At 43.6% G+C, this 23437-nt stretch overlaps 1 long non-coding RNA gene across 1 annotated transcript; it reads right to left on the bottom strand.

Annotated features, from left to right (window-relative positions):
* Nucleotides 1-6109: 6109 nt before the first annotated feature.
* LOC133739225 (uncharacterized) lies at nucleotides 6110-9479 on the bottom strand. Its single transcript, XR_009860488.1, has 5 exons — nucleotides 9143-9479; nucleotides 8815-8892; nucleotides 7698-7753; nucleotides 6856-6990; nucleotides 6110-6425 (listed from the first exon to the last, which is right to left on the bottom strand). It is a non-coding gene; the product is annotated as an uncharacterized LOC133739225 (long non-coding RNA).
* Nucleotides 9480-23437: the final 13958 nt, after the last annotated feature.

Genomic DNA, 23437 nt, shown 5'->3' with positions numbered 1-23437 from the left:
GCGTAATTATGGGTCCAATCCATATACATTCACGAACCACTTCGTGAAGAGCAATGATCTCTGCATTGTTCGAAGATATAGCGACTAGGGTTTGTTCTATAGACCTCTAAGATATCACGGTCTTTTACCCATGGTGAACACTTAACCAGTTTGGGAATGACCTTTGTGTGGGTCAGAGAGATACCCAACATCAGCAAAACCTTCCAAAACACATGTCGTTTTGGGATGGGGATAGTGGACGCAGGCCAGTGTTGGCGGCGTTTCTGGTGTGTGGTGGGTCCGAATCTATCATCTCTCTATAGGGATAAAACATGCCCATATCAATCGTACATCTCAAGTACCGAAAGATATCTTTTACACCAATTCAATGGCGTTGCGTTGGCCCAAAGCTATACCTTAGCTAACAAGTTCACTACAAATGAGATGTCCGGTCTTGTGCATTGAGCTAAGTATAATAATGCGCCTATTGTACTCAAGTAAGGCACTCTTGCCTCTAGCACATCTTCGTCATCATCCTTTGGACGAAGAGGATCATTTTCAGGATCAATACTACGAACGATCATGGGGGTGCTTGAAGGCTTGACCTTGTCAAAATTCCTAAGCATCTATCAACACGGTGCTCAAGTTCCAAACCGAGGCATAATCGTGTTCTCCCAAAATCCTTCATCTCAAACTCGGATTTCAAGTGTTCAGCGGTTTCCCTTAACTCTTTAAGGGCTTCCAATGAAGATCATGTCCAACAAGATCCGCAATAGAATCCGAAACTTGTTAAGGAAACGAGCGGGCATATCCCTTCCCAATCAAGTAATCACTTTAGTGTGCGTTTCAACCTCTTTGTAAACGTGCTCCGTGGTCTAGAGCCACTTGACTTGGGTAAATGGAGTCCACCATGAACCTTCATGTATATTCCGTATCTAGATCCCCATAAAGATACGTAGCGACCACATTTGTAAGCTGCATGTTCAGTTATTCGGAAACTACGTACCAAACTGACAGGGTAGTGGAGTGCAATGACATCCATTAGGAGAGAATATGTCTCATCGTAGTCGATTCCAGGGTGTTTTGTGAGAAGCCTTGCGCCATAAGGCGAGATTGCCATCTCTTTTTCTCGTCACGCTTTCTAACGAAGACCCATTAGTCAATAGGTTTTATGTGAGGAGGTGTTGGCTTCCCTGGCTCGAAAACCTTCCTCTTTGTTAGAGAATCCAACTTAACCCGGATCGCATATTTCCATTTAGGCCAAATTTCTCTACGTTGACATTCATTCATCAATGGAGCGTGGTTCGATATCATCGGACTCAACAAACTCATGCGCATGCGCAACTACATCATCATTATGATGGAGTTTCTATCCCACGTTTCATGCACACTAGTGTAATTTTCATTGTTAACGTTAGTGACCGAGGGGGTCTCTAGTTAGCTTTAGAGAGAGAGAGAGAGTGACACGAGATGTATAGTGGTTCGCCTCCGCCTGAGCGGGAGACTACGTCCACTTGAATGTTTAACTATGTGTGTTTGGGCCTTGCGGCCCAAGTGGATTACAAAGTGTGTAATGGAATGAATGTTTAAGTGGGAGGAGGCATTCCTTTTATAGGTGAAGGAAGCCATCTCCTTTACATTTTCTTAGATGTGGGACAAGAACCCACTATTCTAGTCTAGGAATGCCTATTATGGAGGCAACTTGGCAAGGCCGGAAAGGTGGCTTCCCGGTGACGGATTTGTGACTTCCGGATACCGTAGCGTAGCTTGGACATAGGGCTACAAGATGCAAGTAGCGGTTGGGCCTCCCCATGGCTTGTGGGTGTCCCAAAGAGGGTGTTAATGATGCTTGGTGAGATAGCAAACTAGCCTTGCTAGTAGAGGATTTCCAACCAAAAAGAATGTTAGTTACACATTGTTTTGAAAACCAAAATAAAACAAATAGAGAAAAAGAAGAAAAAGATGATGGCGGATGAATAAGAAAGAGAGATAGAAGAGAAGGTGAAAGGCGTGGTTGTCCTCTGCAGCATGTGCAGAAGCTCAATATATATAGGAGCTAGAAGTGCAGCCCTAGTTTCCTTCTTCAACAATGATTTGAAAACCTTTCCTAGTTGCTTGAGGATTCCTTTAATTGGTGCTCAATTAAATGATTTTCAAACCTTGGTAATCTTGTAGAATTATTCTAGGACTCTCCTTAATATTTGCAGCAGCAATAACCTTCCAAAAATGCACCCAAAATCCGTCCAAAGAAGATTTCTTCCAAACGGTCCTGTTTTGACTAGGATTCAATTTCTGTCTCTGAAGCTTCCTTCTTGAACAAGGAACGACTTTGTCTTGGCAAGTTTCTGGATGGTTCTAGACTTCCACGTGTTCTATGACATCATATATTCTAGAATGATCAATAACCTTCTGGAGAAACGCCAAGAAAGTTGCCGGAAAAAATCTCCCAAAAAGCTTCGTGAAAAGTTGACAGTTTCTGCCTTATCAGGAAGCCTTCTTTGAGCTTGATTTCCTACTGCCTCATTGACAATTCTGACCAGTTCTTTGGTTCTTGTTGAATTATAACATCATGTATTTAAGGTTCACTGGTCCTTTATGCAAATTTACAGTTGGAAGAATGCAATAATTGCTCCTCAAAACCGTTCCCAGAAAGCTGATTCTGAAGCTGCAGTTTTCTGCTTTGCAGCAACTGTTTTGCACAATGATTTCCGTGGACTTCCCTTGTAATTTCCAACCAAAAGGTTGATCAATCTTGGTCCTTTGCATCAGTACTTCATGATCCATGGCTTCGTTACTCTCTTTAAGCTCTTATTTCTCTTGAACTGCTTCACGAACTATCTACAAAGAAAATAGAGTTAAAACTGACTTTATAAAGGAAATAGCTAAGAAAAGTGTAAAGGATTGCACACTATATTTGTCGCATTTTATGCTCCTATCATTACCTTCCCAAGTAGAGCGATTATATGGACCAAAACGTCCAGAAGTATCCCTAAGATTAGGGTTTCGCTCTTGGCGTCCTCTCTTAGGGCGCGCAACTATAATTGGATTCCGGAATATACTCTGTTTCCACGGATCTCGAATTATAGTTTTTCACAAGGATTCATGCTTTTCAGCGACATTCATGCTCCAATGAGCTCATGAAACCTTGTGATTCGTCCTGCAGCAACATCGATTCGATAGTTCTTAGTAACCATCAATGCAGAGACGGGGAAGGTAGAGAGAGTCTTCTCAATCAACATCGCATCTGTGATCTCTTTACCACAGAATTGCATTAAGGATTTAATGCGAAGTGCTTCCAAGTTGTAGTCAAGAACTGACTTGAAATCACAGAAGCGGAGGCTATGCCATCTCACTTCTAGGTCAGGAAGCAGGGAGTCACGGAAGTTGCCAAATCTTTCTTCGAGTGAGACCCACAGTCTTCTAGGGTCTTCTTCATTCATACACTCGTACTGGAGCGAATCATCCATATGACGAGTTATTAGGATGATGGCTTTCGCCTTATTTGCCTCTAAGGCTGCTCTATTTGCTTCCAAAGCTTGAGCTTGCTCAACAGTTAGCACGTCCTGGCTAGGCTCAAGAATCATATCTAAGATTTCATTAGCCTTGAGATGCTGGTGGACATCACGAAACCACCTGTGATATCCAGAGCCAGTTATTCCCAATGGAGCAAAGTTCAATTTGTTCAGGTTACTCATCTTGAAAGAGAACAAGAAAAAGGGTTAGTTTCGGAGCGGAAAAAGCTACCATGAAAACATATAAAATTCCTGAGCGTAATCGCTTCCAAGGAATTAAGAATTTCTGAGCGTAATCGCTTCCAAGAATTTAAATTCCAAAAGGTATTGGATTAGATCGAAACAATGACGTAAGTTGTCGATCATAAATTCTCTACAAACTCTAAGTTTGGAGATCTCAACAAGCTCTAAGCTTGGAGTAAGCACGAACCCCCACAGTTCGGCTTAATTTGGTCTCCCCTATGATGAAGAAAGGGGGGTAGAAGAAGGGAGTTTGCAAGTCCCCGATAAAAACAAGAGAAATTGAATTAAAAAACTCTAAAAAAACGGGAACTTTTAGAAAAAAAAACCTTGAAATAGGTGGCCGGGAAAAGCTGCCGGAAAGTCGTTGATCGGAGGTTGACCGATGTTGACCGTGCTGACGTGGCGCTGGGTCCGCTGCTGACGTGACAGTGGGGTCTGTTGTTGACGTGGCTGTGGGGTCCGATTGTTGACGTGGCTGTGGGACCTTGTGCTGATGTGGCCGTGCTGACGTGGATGATGATGTGTCGGGTTCTGCTGGGCTAACGTCAACGGGCTTCTGGGCTTGGGTTAGTGGGCCTCTGGGCCGAGAGCTTTCTTCTTTTGGGCCGAATGCTTTCTTCTTCTGGGCTCTGATGTTGGGCTCAGTGGATGGGCTGCGTCAGTCTCTGGCCTTTTTTTTTTTTTTTCCTCTCTTTTCTTCTCTTTTCTGCAGAATTTTCAGTCGGCCGGTTCACTCACTTTTAGGCCGGATTTTGTGCTTTTTCTTCTGGTTCCTGAATCGTCAGATTGAGAGGTGTCTGCTGACAAAATTTGGTTGAAATTGGATGCCCGGAAGATGGTGAACCGGTGTAATATTTGCTGCGGGTTGTATGGAGCTTTCAGTGGCAGGTTCGGTAGGTTTCCGGCCGGTTCTTGGGGTGGCGCCGCCGGTTCTGGACTACTGGGATCGAGTGCTTCAAGGTGTGAGGTGGAGGCAGAAAAGGCTTCAAGGTTTTGTATTCGGATTCAAGGTTTTTAGCTTCTTGAATCAGGGTTTGGCTATTTGTTTCAGGGTTAGAACTTCGTGTTGATAACGTGTTTTAGGGAAACGATATTTGACAGAGAATTGAATCGTGCTTTCATTGATAATAGGGGCATCTTTATATAGAGGATTACAAGCATAGAAATAGAGTTGTACATGGAAACATAATCGTACATTGATTGGATATCTCCTAAGATTCTCCGAGAATATCTCTAATATAAACCCTATTTCAACTAGAGCAAGTAACCTCGAGTTTGGGCCAGACACATATTCTGGATTTACTTGAACACCCTTAAAATAAGGAATAGCTTTCAAGAAGGAAATTAAACTAACTAATTTATGATAGATTATTAATTTTTCCTTTTAAGTTCATGGAGAAAATTAAAGAAATTGTTGTAAATATTATTATTTATGTGGCTGTCCACGTAAATACTTATTAGTTATGTACTTTGATGTAAACTCTATCTCTATATACTTGAACACCCTTAAAATAAGGAATAGCTTTCAAGAAGGAAATTAAACTAACTAAATTATGATAGATTATTAATTTTTCCATTTAAGTTCATGGAGAAAATTAAAGAAATTGTTGTAAATATTATTATTTATGTGGCTGTCCACGTAAATACTTATTAGTTATGTATTTTGATGTAAACTCTATCTCTATATAAAGAAGACTAATGAGATTGTAACAAAAAAAAAAGAAAAAAAAAGAAGGCTAATGAGATTGAAGGAGAACACTTCCTCCCAACGATTCTCTCTCTATCTTCTCCATACTTTATAACATGTTATCAGCACGCTTACTCTATTTTTTTAGACTCCATGATGATCTTAAAGTTTTGGTGCAACCTTGTTGCTTTTGACCTTAACTTTGATTTATGAGTTTATTATCTTCATTCATTGTGCGATGTGGAAGTTAATCCCCCAATTTTGTTCTTGACATGATTGCGTATTTTCTACTGCCCATACCGCCTGCATCGTCTCTTTATTGAATCTGTTTTCACATCGGTGCGCATTTTTCAAATTTGTAGGCTTCATCTTCTTCTTTTGTTAGCTATAGTGTACTGGGTTCATTATAGTAGACAAGATGTCTATGCCTATTAACTAGTAAATTGATCAGTATCGTTGAGAGACCAATATTAATTGGGCTTCATCAGTATGTTAAAGATTCATGGTGGTCTTTGGTTTCGTACTGGTGGACGGAATGGGTGGTCTCCATTTATTAAATTACTTTGACTATTTTGTTGCTTCTTAATCTTATACTAGGTAGAAAGGCCGCGCGATGCTGCGGGTCTTTTAGTAGCAGTAATAATTGGTGCATTGTTGCAAAAAAAGGGAATGAGAAAACAAAGAAGAATAGCCAAAAAGCTTTTATGTACATTGATTGTTAGATGTACAAAATGTATGCTATTTTGGTTGATTGGTTTTCAGGCATTACAGAAAACATAGAGAATGGTCCTGACAACCAGTGCTTATATGTACATAGCATGACATTGTTTTTTAAGCACCGTTAGCATGACCAAAAAACCATAGAGATTGGTCCTTATCACAAAGAGTTACACAGCATAACAAAAAGCATAACATTGCAGAGCAGAAGTGGCTAGGTAAGGTCTTTTGTGTCAGATTGAATCGATGTATTTGTTCTGGTCTGATCTGATGGTTCAAAGTTGTCACTGAAATATACAGAGCACATAAAGGTTATATATAAAAGATTGGGCCATTAATTAAGGGATGTCTAAATTGAAAGGACAGAGTAGATAAAATGCTAAAAATAAGTGGAAAGGGAATTACAGAGTAAAAAAGAAAATTAACAGAACAATTCATGAACTCCATTTACAACTCAGTGAAATCTGCAACAAAATTCAAAAAAAAAAAAAAAAAGGTGCAGAATCAAACTATGCTCATTCCCTTATTTCCTTCTCTTGGTCTCAGTATCTTAAGAAAAAACAGGCAGTTCTAGTATGTACAGAATGGCACAGATTAATTATGTGTTTATGAACTTATTTTAGTTCAATCTGTAATTCTGTGTATAACCCTGGAATGAAGTAGACTGTAGAATAGGGAAAGCAGATATGATGGAAAAGGCTTCAACTTCAACTTTACCTGAATCGGTTCTTTCTCAGAAGGCTCTATGGTTCAAAGAGTGTCCAAATTGTAGGAAGCTCTAGCATTTTCTTCAAGAGCACGAACTGTCACTTTCCATGAAAAAGTGAAGATGACTACTACAAACGCAAAAACCTACAAAAAGAAAATGTATCCTCCCACATCAATGAGGGGCTTTTCATAATTGTTCACACACTGTGAACATTGTAATATATCAAAGATTTGAAAGTAGTTTCAAAAATTTACAACAGGAAGTACAAAAATAGAATTCATTATCTCTGCCCCCTCAGATACCATGGATTCCTCCCCCTCTGGTGAATTTATATTGTTATCGCTTTCTCATTTGTTTAATTATAATATGCAATCATATAACAAAAACAGAAGAAGAGAAATCTTAATTAAATTTGGAAACAAAAAGAAAACAATCCAAACACTGCAATAATTAACTTAAGTCCTTATATGTTAAGGACAATGAGTCCTTAATCCAGACTAAGAGAAAAGAAGGGGTGTGACCTCATTGCATTCTGTATATAAAACTCTCTCCTTTATCTCATACTGCAATTGCACTAATCTGAAAACAGCTTAGGAAATTTGGGGATTTTTCTTGAAGTTGAGGAGCTCTTCAAATGACCATTAATAGAGGATGCAAATTCTTTAAGGCAAACATGAAAATTTTGGTTACTGGAGAAGCTGGGTTCATTGGCTCTCACCTAACTCTTAATTTTAAAATACCCTAAACATTGGCTGAGATACTTTATACAGAGAGAGACAATACAATGTAATTGATCAAGACACTTGAGATATATATACATATGGAGGAAATATGGATGTAGATCATTTACCTTTGCAGCTATCAGATACATTAAAGGACCAAGCTTTTACTCTATCACACAATTACCTGCAAACAAAAATGGAAGGAAATAGTGAACTTAAGTGTGAGCCAGGTATGTAAATGGGGGATGATATATTCCTCTGGTTTCTTTTTTTTTTATGCAAGTGGTAGTTAAAGTTGCACTCCAACGGGTGGTATTTGTGAAGCAACAATGTTGGGAACAATTCTTCAATTTATTCAAAGTTCAACGTCTACCTTCAGGGTTCAGAAGAAAAAAAATTGAAAAACAAAAAAATATGCAATTCCAGACTAATAGTCAAAATAGTGGAGAGCAATTATAACTCTCACATATGGATCAACTGATAATTTAATTGGAAAACCTATATATAAGGACCACTTTTATTCACTTGAACTTACAAATACAAATACAAAAACATATACAACTTCCACCAAATCGTTTCTTGAAAAGCAAACAAAAACAAAAGAAATCATAAATTGCACCACACAGGCACACATGACATGCATATTAACCCCAAAAAACAGGCTCTTGCCTATGACTTGATCCATGCCATGCAACACAAAGTTAAACTAAGATCAATGCATCTAACTATAAGTCCCGCCAGTCCATACCCAGGGGCTTAAATCACACTACACTGTATCTGTTCAAAGTAAAGCCCCAAACAACCTATAACACCCCAAAGCTAGAAAGTAAAATTTGCAGAATCGAAATATCGATAAAAGCATTAGGCACACAACAATATCAAAAGAAAATAAGTTTAAGTGAATTCAATGCTAATCCCAAGTCTATGTGACAACAATGTCATTTACAAAGGAGTTGTGATAATCTGAAATGTGAGTGTCATTATTTCCATTCATTCATAATGAAATGTGCGAGCTAGGCATTTCATCGTACACCTAATGTGCAATTGTTAAGCTCATGGATGAACCTCTAGCTTGTCTAACCCTTTCAGTGGGGACAATCATTAAGTTCAAATTCTAACATAACGCTGTACCTAAAACCAATTTGCTATGAGAACTACAAAACCAATTTGCTATGACAACTGTACAGTGTTCAGTGATCATACCAATATTTCCCAGAGATTAACAATTAAAACAGAAACACTTACTTGTTTCTTGTTATAAACTTCCATGTTGTTCTATTCAACCTTTCTCTTCTCTGCCTTGGCCGGGTAGGGAGCTCTCTCCTGTATAATTTTTATCCAAAAAGCGACAATCAAAAAACTATTGGAGAATATTCCAGCAATTAACAAATTATTAACAAAAAGAAAAGCCTAAAAACCCATCACCAGTTTTACCAACCTGGTCAATACCGTAAAAGAAGATATATATAACAATTAAAATCATTCAAAATTTGACTAAAATAATCACAGCAAGGAGAAGTCGAGAGAATTGAGCATGTAGATCTGGGAAATGAGATTCACTTATAGTACTGACCGATTTGTTGCTGGTATGTTCCTTCTTGTACTTCTCTCTAAACTCCACCTATTCATAATCGAAATAAAAGTGAGCGAAATAAATTCACACCAAAAAAAAAACAAAAATTTTCACAGATCCAAAAAATTCATGAACATGCTCAAAGGTCACTTTTTCCTCTACTCAATCAAATGAATCCCACAACCCCAGCTGAAATGTAAATAAATAAAGGGAGACAGGACCTTGAACATGGCATCAAATCTGACTTGAAAAAATTGTTGGGGGACTAACGATCAAAATGGAGGAGCTGTAGTTTACCAAAAATAAATAAAAAAGACAAAATAAAACAGTGTAAAAGCTACAAAAAATAAAGAGAACTGCATAGACTAAAAGTGACAGAGCTAAAAGTGAGTGGAAGGCCTTCAAACAATCAGTCCAATTTCCTTGTCTAGAAAGGCTTGGAAACTGGACCTGTAAGAGGTCCAGCAGCGTTTTCGGCCCAACCACTATATGAAAAGGTCTGAAAATTTATTTGGGTGATCTACACTCATAGTGGAACATTTCTTATGAAGAAGTCATGGTCAGAAAATGAGTTCTTGATGGAGATAATATTGAAGGAATTTCCTTGTCTAGAAAGGCTTGGAAACTGGACCTGTAAGAGGTACAGCAGTGTTTTTGGCCCAACCACTATATGAAAAGCTCTGAAAATTTATCTGGGTGATCTACACTCATAGTGGAAAATTTCATATGAAGAAGTCACAGTCAACAATTGAGTGCTTGATGGAGATAAAATTGAAGGAATAAAGGAGCAGAAAGTGGTTCCTTATCTCCAAAATTCATCATTCCTTATCTTCAATTATGCCTTCTTATCTCCTTATCTCCAAAATTCATCATTTCTTATCTCCAATTAATGCTCCACTATCATTTGTTTAATGCTAAACACCTTGGCATGGTAGCCTATAAATAGAGGTTACAATTCACTCTTCAAAATACACAATTCACAACAACAATCTCTAAGATTATCAAAGCCTCTCTAGAGCAGCCCTCTCCTTCTCTTACCGGTAGTCATACTTCAGTCCTAGTCTACTCATGAGCCGATTGTTAGTGCTACCAAACCTTCCAGCCAAGCTAAAGTCACGCTTTAGCAAGTTCTCCTCACTTCCTAGTAGTTCTCGCTCTGCTCGATCTACAAACATTTAGTATCGATTGTGATTTTGAAAAAGCTCAGCAAAAGTCCTCGCCACGAGGCACAAAGAATCCCACGACGAGGTTGGTGCTCTCCTCGTCCACAATCGCTTGAAAGAAGTCAGGTCAAAGGACACCCCCGACGACCGCACCCGAACGGTGCTGGCACGCCCGCGCAGAAAAGAGACTGTTGACCAGCTGCAGCAAAATTGGAGCCAAACATTTTGGCACGCCCAGTGGGACCTTCTGTGAGCTGTAAATCACACCACTATTAAGAAGTTGAGGTTAGTAAGGGGTTGTGAATCATAACGGAATAGGTGAAGTCTCTTTTGTTAATATTGACCTAAACTCCTTATTGGTGCCTAGTTCAGGTCCCTTAAGGTTAAGGGCGGTTTTTATTAACACTTGTTGAACTGTCTTCACACTTATGATCTTTCTCATCTTAGTAAGTATAGCCTATGTGAAATGGTGTCTAGAAAGGGGACAACGTTCATAACAGGTTATTGAATCCAGAAGTGCGTACAAATGGACCTAAACCACTATGTGGGAGTAGTTCATGCCAAAATGGATTCTGCCTCTTTTGTTCGCCCTCCCCTACCTGGCCATTTCAGTAAGGTTGCCCAAAGGATTTGAAAGAAAGTTTGTGTCTAGGCGATTATACTTGAGCCGCACGTCTAAACATTGATTCACAGTGTCTTATTGAATTTAGCTACTTTCAATTCAGACTTCCAGAAGCCATTGGGAAGTCAAGCGCAAACCCTTATCAAAAGGTTTACGTTAACTGCCCGAAACATAAGACCTCCAGTTACAGACCGTACTCGCGTGCAGACTGTCGTGGTCTTTCCAAAGAACAAGTAATCCAAAGATTTTCTCCCCACCCTCCATCGACAGAGATGTCAACTGAACGAGGAGGAAATCAACTTCCTACTGCTGAAGGCGAGAAAGTTTCCGCCGCCCAGCCTAATCAGGCTGGCGATACGTCTAGCATCACCCAGGTAGCCGCGAGCGCAGTTACAGCTATTGACTTTGTGCCTATTCTCGTTCCAGAAAATGCGACCATAGAAGAGCGGCTTAATATCCTTCAACAGAATTCTGCTGCATACCATGAGAAGATGGAAAAAGCCCTTGCGCAGGATCGTCGACGGCTTGATGAGTTCACGATCTCGGTCAAGAGGCTTGAGCTAGGGGCATGACAAACACAAGGTCAATTGGATGGCATGAACCAAAAAATGCAGAAGAACCACGAAGAGCTGTTGGTCGCAAGCAAACAAATCGTTTCAGAAGTCGCGACGATTCGCAAAGAAGGATCCAACGTCGCGACCCAGATGGCCATGCAGAAGACTGACCTCGATCAGGCCAGAGAGGTTCTACATAAAACACTGGGAGATCCTAGCGCCATTCTGGGCTCTCTAGGTCAGTCCCCCATATCTGGCAAGTACATACCACCAAATGCTCGAGAAAAAGCAAGCGGCGGCAGTACGACCACATCCGCTGCTGCCTTATCAGTCAAAGGTAAAGAGACTACTCTGGCAACGGGTGGGAAGAACAATGCCGCGTCATCAGTCACACAAGGGGCCAGGACTTTGAAAATCAATGAAGGGGCCCTTTCATATAATAACCTGTTTCCCCAATACGATAGCGACGGAGTTGAATACGTGCACCACGATCAACCTCCAGCAAGCCATTATGGTATCGACCAGGTTGAAAGTCCAGCGAAGGTCACAAAGGGTCGGCCAGCAGTGGGTTTTACGTCACAGATGTCAACCCGACACAAAATGACCCAAGGAGGCGGCATATCTTTGGTTAATCAGGCTTCACAGGCGCCATTGTTGAGCTGGCCAGTTGATGATACAGTGGCTCACTCACCTCCTCCTGATCCAAGATACATAAGGAGAGAGGAGGTAGAAGCAATGATCAGGGCCGCGAACCAGAGGCCTACCAGGGGCCCTTCCCACCGCATATTACACAGACACCTTATCCTAGGGGATATAAGAACATTACGTTCTCTACTTTCTCGGGAGAGGAAGTCGAAAATGCCACGGCCCATTTGGTTAGGTTTCGAGTACAGTGTGGCCAGTACCAAAACGACGACAATCTGAAGTGTAACATCTTCGCTACTTCTTTATCGGGGTCTGCCTTCACCTGGTTCAATAAGCTGCAACCGGGATCAGTTGCGAGTTGGCCCGCGATGGAAAAGCTGTTCAAGGAAACCTTCGCGACTATCGAGCCTGAAGTAGATCTGGCTTCACTCACTCAGATGGCTCAGCAGCCAACTGAATCCGCTGTCATGTACCTCCAGAAAGGAAAGTTGAACGTGATTCTGCCGGAGAAAGAACTTGTGAAGTTGGCAATCAAAGGCTTAGAGCCCCGTCAACGCAAAAAACAGCATGGAAGCATGTTCAATTCCATGGGGGAACTGATCACAGAAGTAGGAAGTTTCGAGCACTTGCTCAGGGAGATGGACGCTATGAAAAATGCCTAAGGGGACATACATCCCAGGGAAACGCCGAATAGTGGCTGCGCTCAGCCATCAATCCAGTTCCTTTGATCCTTACTACAAGAGTGAGGAATCTAGTACAGCAGAGGCTGATGAGTCTGAAGAAGACGAGATAGCTGCCCTGGAACTCACCGGAAAAAAGGCTTCAACGCTAAAGCAACTGAAGCTGTGCAAAGAGCCGGTGAAGCTCAAGTCGGTGGTTTTCACCAAACCAGAGTTCGCAAGTTATACTTACGACGCGAACAAAGCGCATGAAATCTTGGATGAAATGATAGCCGCGAAGATGGTGAAAACCGACTTCGGCCCATTCCCCAAACCAGAGCAGCTAAGGGGGAAGAAATACTGCAAACTCCATAATATGTGGAATCATAATACAGTCGATTGTATTAAGCTGAAGGATCAGATCTAAATCTGGTTAAATAACGGTAGTTTGCAAGTAGAGGCGCCAACAACAGCAGCAGCGTTGGTGGACCTAGATCCCTTCCCAGATACCGGCATCAACATGGTCGACGTGGCATGAGGTGAAAAAGATCAGCAGAATCAAAGTCCAGACCATGCGGCTAAGGATTTGATAAGGGCTGGAGACAAAGCCGTGAATCGGGAATCCAAGACTCGTTTACCCATCGTCCTATGCTCGCGGTGCAAGGAAGAATGTGACACTCAAGCCTTGCATGAGGAAACATCCCAGATTGTCCGCTTTGGATCTCTGCCACCAATACGGTTAGTATCATCCTCTAGAAACTTCCAACCATGCAGCCCAAGAGTACACAGTGGTTCAGAAACTTCTTCTCCAAAGGACTCAAACTTATTCAAAAAGTTGAAGACCGCGAGGGAAGAAGGGCAAGCAAATAAGCGGCAAGGGGTTTTTACCAGACCTTACATTCCGCCGGTGTCAACGTCCTCCGTCAAAGAAGGGATATGGTACACACAGAAGAAGGGCAAGGCGGTGGAGATGAGCTCTTCAAGGAAGAGAAAACTCCAGCGGAGGTTTGGAGAAGCAAAGCGAACCTTGGAAGCACTAGATCAAGGACTGATCAAACCGTCGCAATTACTGAAACCTCCAGGAGAGTATCAGAGACAATTGGACGCACTGGCCTCCAAGAGATTCGTTTCCCCGCAAGTTCAGAAACAGCAGCCCAAAGTATCGCACAAAGAGCAAAAGCCACGTGCCCCCAAGAGCAGCGCTCAGGAGAAGTCCCTTGTTCCTGCGAGGCAAGAACCGCCGCCAGCTCGTAAAGTCAATGTTTGGCGGAGAGTATCTCGCGAAGGAAGAAATATCGAGCCTTCCATCTTTGACAGGCTGGGGGGCAAAGACAATCGGTCCGCAATTGTGCAGAAAGTTCAAAGCTTGGTAGTCGCTCTCCCAGAGGAAGTGCCAGCGGAAAAACAAATTTTAGAGTCACTGAACCAGGTTCCCATGGTACAGGAGCACGAACAAGCCAAGGCGGTGATCCCCGCAGAGGAATCATTGGTTGCTTTCATGGTTAAACGGTTCAACGCCGATATCCCAGCAGATGAACCCAAGCTCAATCTTGATGATGACATGGACGAAACAGAAATGGTGGATACCTCTTGCAATATGGTTTATGTGCTCCCTGCTAAGTATGCCTTACCAGTCGCTGCGCAGGAATGCGTAGAAGCTGACGCGATTGGAGAACAGCAGTTGCAGATCACTTCAGCCGCAACAACGCCGGTGAAAAAAGCAGTGTTCCTTGAGACTGAAGATGCTAACAGCAAGGGTTTCTTCATGAGCTTCACAAGGCCCACACCCGCCATGGTGCAACACATGTGACCTTTGTATATCACAACAGAAATTAATGGGACTAAGGTCAGCAAGATAATGGTTGATACCGGCGCAGCTGTGAATGTCATTACTACCAGAACCATGCATCTGCTAGGGATCAAGAAGGAGAAGATCCAATCCACGTCCCTTACGCTAAAGAACTTCGCGGGAACTGTGACCAAAACATTGGGTTTACTTTTCCTACGAGTCAAGGTGGGTCCAGCAAATCACGCTTTCTTTGTTACAGATTGCTATGCGGCATATAGCGCAATTCTGGGCCGCGATTGGATCCACAAGAGTTATTGTGTCCCATCCACCCTTCATCAGGAGCTGATCATATGGGACAGAGTCGCGGACAAGGCAGAAATTGTCAAAGCAGACCCGCGACCTTTTTCGGTGTCCGCCAGCTATGTGGACGCAAGGTATTACCTAGAATCAATCTCTCCTTTACAAGTCATTGGTATTGATGATAAGGGCCGCCCCTCAGGGGTGACGACCTCTGAATTGGCACAATGGGGGCTCGCGGTCGCAAAAAACGACCTCGAAAGGCCTGGATATGCGGTGCCATCTCCAAGTGTTAATTAATGGATCACGACCTCATGGAGGAAGAGGTAGCGGCCTTTCGTTCTTTGTATGATAAATTGTCTTCATATTTGATCGAAAAAGAGGCCTATGCACAAGTAGCGACATTGGAATACATCGACGAAGAAATCTTCGATCAGGAGGAGGAAGAAGAGCCTATCCGATTGGCTCCAGCAGCATTGGATGATACACCGCCAAAGGTTAGAGATCCTACAGACAAGGTAAATTTGGGCAGTGAGGTGAAGCCAATAGAAGTGGCAATAAGCTCAAAATTAGAGCCTGATGAAAAACAGGGGCTCATCAATTTATTGCGGGAATATAAGGATTGTTTCGCGGAGAAATATGAAGATATGCCCTGATTATCTCCTGACTTGGTCTGCCATAAACTGCCGACTATCCCAGATCAAAATCCGGTGAAGCAGGAGTCCAGGCGAATGAACTCAGAAACCCAGGTGTTGGTTAAGGAGGAGGTCGAGAAGATGCATAAGTCAGGAATCATCAGGGTAGCCAAGTATAATCTGTGGCTATCCAATGTTGTTCCAGTTCGAAAGAAGAATGGCAAAATGAGGGTGTGCGTCGACTACCGCGATCTCAATAAGGCCACTCCCAAAGACATTTACCCCATGCCTCTTGCGGACATGTTAGTAGACGCAGTTGCAAGGCACGAATTATTGTCTTTCATGGACGGCACAGCGGGATATCACCAAATTCCGGTCGCGGAAGAAGATAGACACAAGACCGCATTCCGCTGCCCTGGGTTCACGGGAGTTTTTGAATATGTGGTCATGCCTTTTGGACTGAAGAATGCCGGAGCAACATATCAGAGAGCCATGAACCTGATCTTCCACGACATACTTGGGAAGATCTTAGAGGTTTACATTGATGACGTCGTCGTGAAGTCTACGAAGAGTGGAGATCACTTCATGGATCTCAGAAAAGTTTTCGAGCGCATGCGGCTACACAAGCTCAAGATGAATCCTGCCAAGTGCGTTTTTGGAGTTCAGGCAGGCGATTTCCGGGGATTCATTGTCCATCAAAGGGGCATTGAGGTCCCTGAGGATAAGGCAAACGCAGTCATCAACGCATCTCCCCCGCGAACGAAGAAAGAATTACAGCGACTACTGGGAAAGATCAATTTTTTGCGACGATTCATTTCTAACTCTGCGGGCAAAATCCAGCCATTTTCCCCACTGCTGAAGTTGCAAGGACAGAACGAGTTTGTGTGGGAACCTAAACATCAAGAGGCTTTCGACAAAATCAAGGCCTATCTGGCGAGCCCGCCAGTGCTTGTTCCTCCCAGAGCTGGATTTCCATTAAAGTTGTATGTTTCAGCAACTGAGGCTTCCATTGGCAGCCTCCTCGCTCAGGATGATGAAGAGGGTGTCGAACATGTCATCTTTTACCTCAGTAGGACACTCACAGATTGCGAAACAAGGTACACTCCAATGGAAAAGTTGTGTCTTACATTATACTTCTCAGCATGCAAGTTGCGGCATTACATGTTGTCCTTTACTACTTGCATCATTGCTCAAACCGATCTAGTCAAGTATATGCTATCACGACCTATCCTGAGAGGCCGTATTGGAAAGTGGGTGCTCGCCTTATCAGAATTCTCACTACAGTATGTCCCACAGAAAGCAGTAAAGGGGCAAGCCATCGCGGATTTTCTGGCACATCACCCTATGCTGGATGTCCCCATGGTTAGAGATTTAGAGGTCGCTACCACAACTTTAGATCGCCCAGATTTGGCGTGCTTACCAGAGTACGCAGCGCTGTATCAAGCTACAGTCTCACTCCAGCCCTGGGTGTTATATTTTGACGGGTCAAGAACGGATACGCTAGCAGGAGCAGGAATTGCACTGGAGAATCCGGTTGGAGATCACTTTTCGTACTCATTCCAGTTGGAGTTTCAATGTACCAACAACCAGGCAGAATATGAGGCCTTAATCATAGGCCTAGAAGTACTGCTGGAAATGGGAATTAGAGATGTACAAATACTTGGCGATTCTCTCTTGGTTATCAATCAGTTGTGCAATGAGTTCAAATGCAATAGCTTCACGTTGGTCCCTTATTGGAACAGGACATTAGAACTATTGGACCAATTTGATAACGTACATCTTGAGCACATTCCTCGCGAGCGAAATTTTGCCGCGAACGAGTTGGCCCAGCTGGCAACAGGGGTAACATTGAGATATGGCGTACGGGAGAGAATCCTTAAAGTCGAGCGTCGCACGCTTCCTTCATGGATGGCGAGAAGAGATCCTCCAGACGATACCTCAATCGCGACCCTGGAATCCATTGACGTGGATTGGCGCATCCCTTTGATCAATTATCTCAAGCATCCTGATCAGACCACAGATAGAAGGATTCGCTATCTTGCCCTCAACTACTTCCTCAGAGGTGATGAACTTCGTAGACGAGGAGAAGCGAAACAACTCATGCGCGAAGTTCATTCTGGCATTTGTGGAGCTCACCAAGCAGGTCCAAAGATGCGATGGTTGCTCAGACGATATGGATATTTTTGGCCCAGTATCTTGAAGGATTGTATCGCGTTCGCTAAAGGTTGTTTGGATTGCCAAGCTCATGGGCCGGTCCAGCATGTTCCTAATATTCCAATGCAGCCCATTATACAGCCTTGGCCCGCAAGAGGATGGGCGCTGGATTTAATTGGGATGATTCACCCACATTCATCACTTCAACACAAGTTCATCATCGTCGCGACTGATTTCTTTACAAAGTGGGTTGAAGCAGAACCTTTGAAGGAAGCATCTGGTGGCACGTTGCGACAATTCCTCTTCAGAAACATCATCTGCAGATTTGGGATCCCAGAAGTTTTTGTTTCGGACCGGGGGGCATCTTTCATGGGTGGTGAAGTTTATAAACTGGCAAGAGAATGGGGAATACAGTTCATCCATTCCAGTCCATATTATGCTCAGTCTAACGGTCAAGCGGAGGCCAGCAACAAGATCATTATCAATTTGCTGAAGAAAATGTTGGAAGCTAATCCACGACAGTGGCATGAGACACTTTATGAAACTCTTTGGGCCTACCGCACCTCTAAGCGGAATCCCACCGCGACAACACCTTATGCTTTGATGTTTGGCCATGATGCAGTCCTGCCGTTGGAAGTCAACGTCCAATCATTACGAGTTCGAGAGCAACATCATCTCATTGGAGAAGACTACGTTCAGGCTATGTGGCAGGAACATGAAGACCTAAGCGAAAAGCGCTTGGAGGCCTTAGATAATTTGGTCATGGAAAAGCAACGAGTCGCTCGCGCCTATGACAAGCGGACGCGGGGAAGGAGTTACAGCGAAGGAGAGTTGGTTTGGAAAGCAGTTCTTCCGCTTGGCGAAAAATTAGATGGTCGCGGCAAATGGACTCCAAGATGGGAAGGCCCGTACATCATCTATAAAATCTTAGAGAAAGGAGCTTTTCATCTCAAGGATCTGGATGGAGATGTCCATCATAACCCTATCAATGGGAGATACTTGAAGAAATACTTTCCCAATGTCTGGGACTCGGAGGAGTCGTAGACAGTTTATTCGCATAAGACATGGGGGCAATTCTAGTGTTCCTACACTCGCAAAGCCCATTCATGAAGACCTGTTTTTGAGGCCCAAAATCATTTCTTTGCTGTGCCTAGCAACACTAAGGGGGCAACACTATACAATACTAAGCCCATTTAGCCTAGCGACACTTCAATAGAAATTGTTTGTTTGTTTATATTCATATTTCGGTTTTTTTTATGTGTTGTTCTTTATTTCGTTGGTTGTTATTATTATAGTCAAAATGAATTTTGGGTAAATATCTTCTTCATAGTAGGCGCATCCAATGGGATGTAATGTCGAAGGTCTAGTTTGGATACGAGAAGTGCTGACAAAGGGTCTCGTCCCCTGTCAATCAAGTGAGCTGAGCTCCGCCAAAATCGTTCCTCTCTTCACCTGGTCATATTCCAAAGGAGTTACCAAACGGAGAAGAGAAATATCCCTAAGTCCAAAACGTTTTTTCTTGTTTGTTGCGTCACTTTATTTGTTGTTCTTATTTTTGTTTTGTTTTGAGTTTTAGGATGCCCGTTCAACTGTCTATGTTGAGTTTTGTCTCCAAAATTATGACTTAATATATATATATATATATATATATATATATATATATATATATATATATATATATATATATATTAAAAAAAAAAAGAGTCATAAATACAACTCTTAGGGGGCAATTCTAAGTGTTCCTACACTCGCAAAGCTACTAAGCCGAGTCAGCGGCTCCGGAAACTTTTTCCAGCTTTGCCCTCGCAGGAAAGGCTGAGCTCAAGGGAAATGTGAGAGCCACCACCGTGACCGCCACCTCCATCGGAAGTAGTCTTCATGTTGCCAAAGATGTCCTCACCATGCATGGGGAACAGAGGAAGGGTTTCAATCTCCATGTTCATAGATCTATAACCACCATAGTTCCCCATCTGCCCGTTAACAGCAATCATCACACCAGCAGAAGAAGCAGAAGCAGGTGCAGATGAATTGGCAACATTGTCATCACCAACAAGCCCTGATCTTTGCATGGGCACATGAACATCCGAAGTGGACTTCTTCTTCTGCTTCTCCCGAGCCCTTTGGTTCACGAACCAAAAATAGACGTTCTTGAACTCGATCTTGCCGTACCATTTCAGCTGGAGATAGATCCTCTAAACCTGCTCTACAGTTGGGGACCTAACTCCCTTATTGTAGAAAAGCTCCTTGAGGATTCTTATCTAATCTGTAGTGGGAGTCCACCTGCTCCGCTTACAAAGCATGTTAGCACTACTCCCGGCTGCTTTGTTGCTTCCTCCATCCTCGGTTGGTTGCTGGGTTTGTGGTTCTATTGGTGATGGATTGAGAGAATGCGAGAATTGAAGAGTGATGATGATGAGTAATTAAGAAAGATTGTTGTTAGAAATATTCGAATTGATGAAATGATTTTGGGATTGGAAATTTGGGTTTATAATGTGGAGGAAGATATAGGCATGCAAATATCCACCATTGGATGGACGGTCAAAGTGGAGTCAAATCGATGTCAGTAAATCGAGATTAGTGATTCCAAATGTCTAGAAAAAAGGGACTAGCAGAATGTGAGGAGCGGTTTTTGAGGAGTTAGCTATTATTAAAGGATTAATAGCATGTGGGGAAACCGAACGGTTTTCGAGGAGGTAACTGTTCTTTTCACGAGATTATTTTTCACGACTGTTGTTTTTCAACGAGTGATTAGTGCCTTAAATCTCGGAAAAGAATGAGTTATTGACGCTAAGAGTTTTGAGTTGGGAGCCAGCAAGTGGATCCAAAAGATACATATTTTCTCAAAACCCTCGCCGCGAGGCTCTTTTTGACGCTGAGCATATTTTAAAAGTTCATATTATTTTCAATATACAACTATAGGGGCCTATATTTGGGGCGTTGCGAGACACAATTATTGGCTTCTCACGGATATTTGGATATCATGATAAGAAAATATTATTGTATTCATAAAGTGGCTTTGCGGCCAAAAGCAGTACATTCATTACAAAGCCAAAAGTGGCTAGAATACAAAACAGGAATCTACGGATATTTTCTGAATCTTTTCTTAAGTGGAAGCAGCTATGGAATCCAACGTCGGGTTGAGCCGCACCATTATCTCAAGGAGGAGCAGACTTCAGGGAAGGAAAAAGAGGAGTAACGGAGCCCCCGCGCCCATTTACATGGAAGCGGTAGAGGAGTACAACATAGGCTTGGCCAACGCCATTATCCATGAGAAGGGGAGACTCCAGTGAAAGAAAATGGAGCCGCCGAGCCCCCTCAATTGGAAGCAGCTATGGAATCCAACGCCGAGTTGAGCCGCGCCATTATCTCCTGGAGGGGTAGAGAGTGAAGGAACTGAATATCAGCTTGAGTCTCTGCACCCCCTCTAGCCATGGTAACCACCATTAGTTGGACGTGAAGTATAGGAACAGCCATTCTGTTGCTTGAACCCATTCCTTCAAAGAGTCCATCCCTTCTCATCCCTCCAAGATTCTATCAAGAAGAGAAAGGGGGAGAAGGAGGTGAGAACCAAAGCCCCTTCCATCTGGAGGGCACAACACGGGTCGGGTCCAGAAGGAAGAAAACAGAGGAGGAAAGACGAACCTCAGAGTGGCCGTCCTCCCTTTCTCCGTTTCGCTCCGCGTGTAGGATTATGACAAAGATGATCTCGCATGATCGTGGATCCCACACTCGGAGCCCCCTCGCGTTTCTAAACCAATCTAAAGCCTGGCATTGTTGTTGCAGGATTCCAGAAGGAGAAACAAGGGGTTGCCTAAGATTACGCCATAAGGCCTAACCCAGGCTTAAGATTACGCCATAAAGCCTAAAATTTAGAGGCTAAAGGTCATTTCATGAGGGGAAGATTTGTGAAGAAGGAGAAAAAGAAGCGAGGACTGAAAGGCCATTTCTTGAATATTCCAGAAAAGTTGTTGTGAGTATTCCCTTCCCTAAATACAACTATTTATAGGGACTTCAGGCAAATCCCTACCCTTGGATGAAGCTCAATTTCAAAACCGATGTCAGTAAATCGAGAACGGTTTCCAAGAAGGTAACTATTCTATTCACGAGATTATTTTTTCACGACCGTTGTTTTTCAACGAGTGATTAATGCCTTAAATCTCGGAAAAGAGAGATAGCATGTGTACATACATGTACATTTGCAAGCATAATTAGCTATAATGGGCCACGCTCATTGTACCGCCAAAGGTACTAATTCCAACCAAAGGAGTGACATGCAAACACACCGCCAGGCGGGCTACAACCTCAGCGTCGGATCACCTCCAGATCACCGCCGACGCGCCGCCACGCGCCGTGCCAAGATAGCATCAGAAGCTTCTGAAACTGGGAACTGAAGCACATCAGTCCCACATCGAAAACAAGGAGGAGGTCAGCCTCCTCCTCACCTATAAAAGGTTCTCTCCTCTCTCCTCATTAATGACGCATTCAATACTTACCTACTGTTACTTTGTCAACATAAATACATTGACTAACTTAGGCATCGGAGAGTTGACGACCGCCCAACGCGGTCTCCCTCTGATGCCCTTTGTATTTTACTTGACAGGTGGCGGAAGCTTTGAGAGCACCACAAATATCGATCCGCCCACCGGATCAGCGTTAACAAAGGTTCAGCTACCGCCAGACTTTAGACATTAACATTGGCGCCGTCTGTGGGAACCCTTGAACAAAAGGTCATCCCACCACATCCATCATGACTAACGGTAGCGGAGGAAACGCTGAGGAACAGGCGGACCAGTCCGCCATCCCCCAACCCTCCGACCCAGCGGTAGGCGTTAACCGCGCACTATTCACAACCCTGGCCAACCCCGGCGGTGAGGCAAACCCAAGCAGCAGCCGCCCGCCGGGCCAAGATCTCGTCACTATGTACGAGATAGCACTGGCGGATCTTCATAAGGCAAACAGAGAACGTGAGGAGGAGCGCAGGGAAAAGGCTGAGGCCCAAAGGCAGGTGGCCACGCTCATGGCACGTTTTGAGGAACTTAAAAGGACGCTGGAGGCCACCGCCCGCCCAGCACAGAGCGAGCAGTCGCATAGCACCAGGCGTAGTCGACCGGTCACTGGCACATTATTACCAGGGCCAGTCATACAGATGCAGGTACCGCTGGACCCACCTGAACTTTTGGGGATGGGACCACCGCCCATCTCCCAGCTAATGATAGAGCAGGAGGCGGAATCACTGCCGCACACCAACCGCTCGGAGGCTAGGGCGAGGACTGAAGGCAATCCGCCTGCGCCAAGGCACAGGCCGACCCAGCGGACTATTCGGGCTGATTCCGCCGGCGACGCAACCGCCCAGATATTGGAAAGGATGCACCAACTGGAGCAAAGGTTGATCCGGGCGGAGTCGGGCGCCCCAGCGCCAACTCAGAATCCACTTTTCGCTTCCAGACCTGGGCCATTCATCGCTGCGATTCTGCAAGCTATCAGGCCAGCGTCTGCAAAAACCCCAAAGATGTCGCATTACGGCGGAATGTCTGATCCCTTCGTCCACATGGACACCTTCAAGAAAGTCACCAACAACAAGGGATTCGACGACGCCACCTTGTGCCACTTGTTCAGCGAAACGTTGGATGGCGAGGCAATGAACTGGTTCTTTGAGTGTCCGCCGGGGTCTGTCAGCTCATTCCATGCACTATCACACGCTTTCCTCTCCCGGTTCATCTTATTGTCAGCGGGGCATCACAACACAAGTCAGCTGTTCAGCGTCAAGCAGGGGGAGG

Source organism: Rosa rugosa, chromosome 1, assembly GCF_958449725.1.
Source record: "Rosa rugosa chromosome 1, drRosRugo1.1, whole genome shotgun sequence".
Lineage (NCBI taxonomy): Eukaryota > Viridiplantae > Streptophyta > Magnoliopsida > Rosales > Rosaceae > Rosa > Rosa rugosa.
This window is presented reverse-complemented; position numbering and strand designations above follow the sequence as displayed.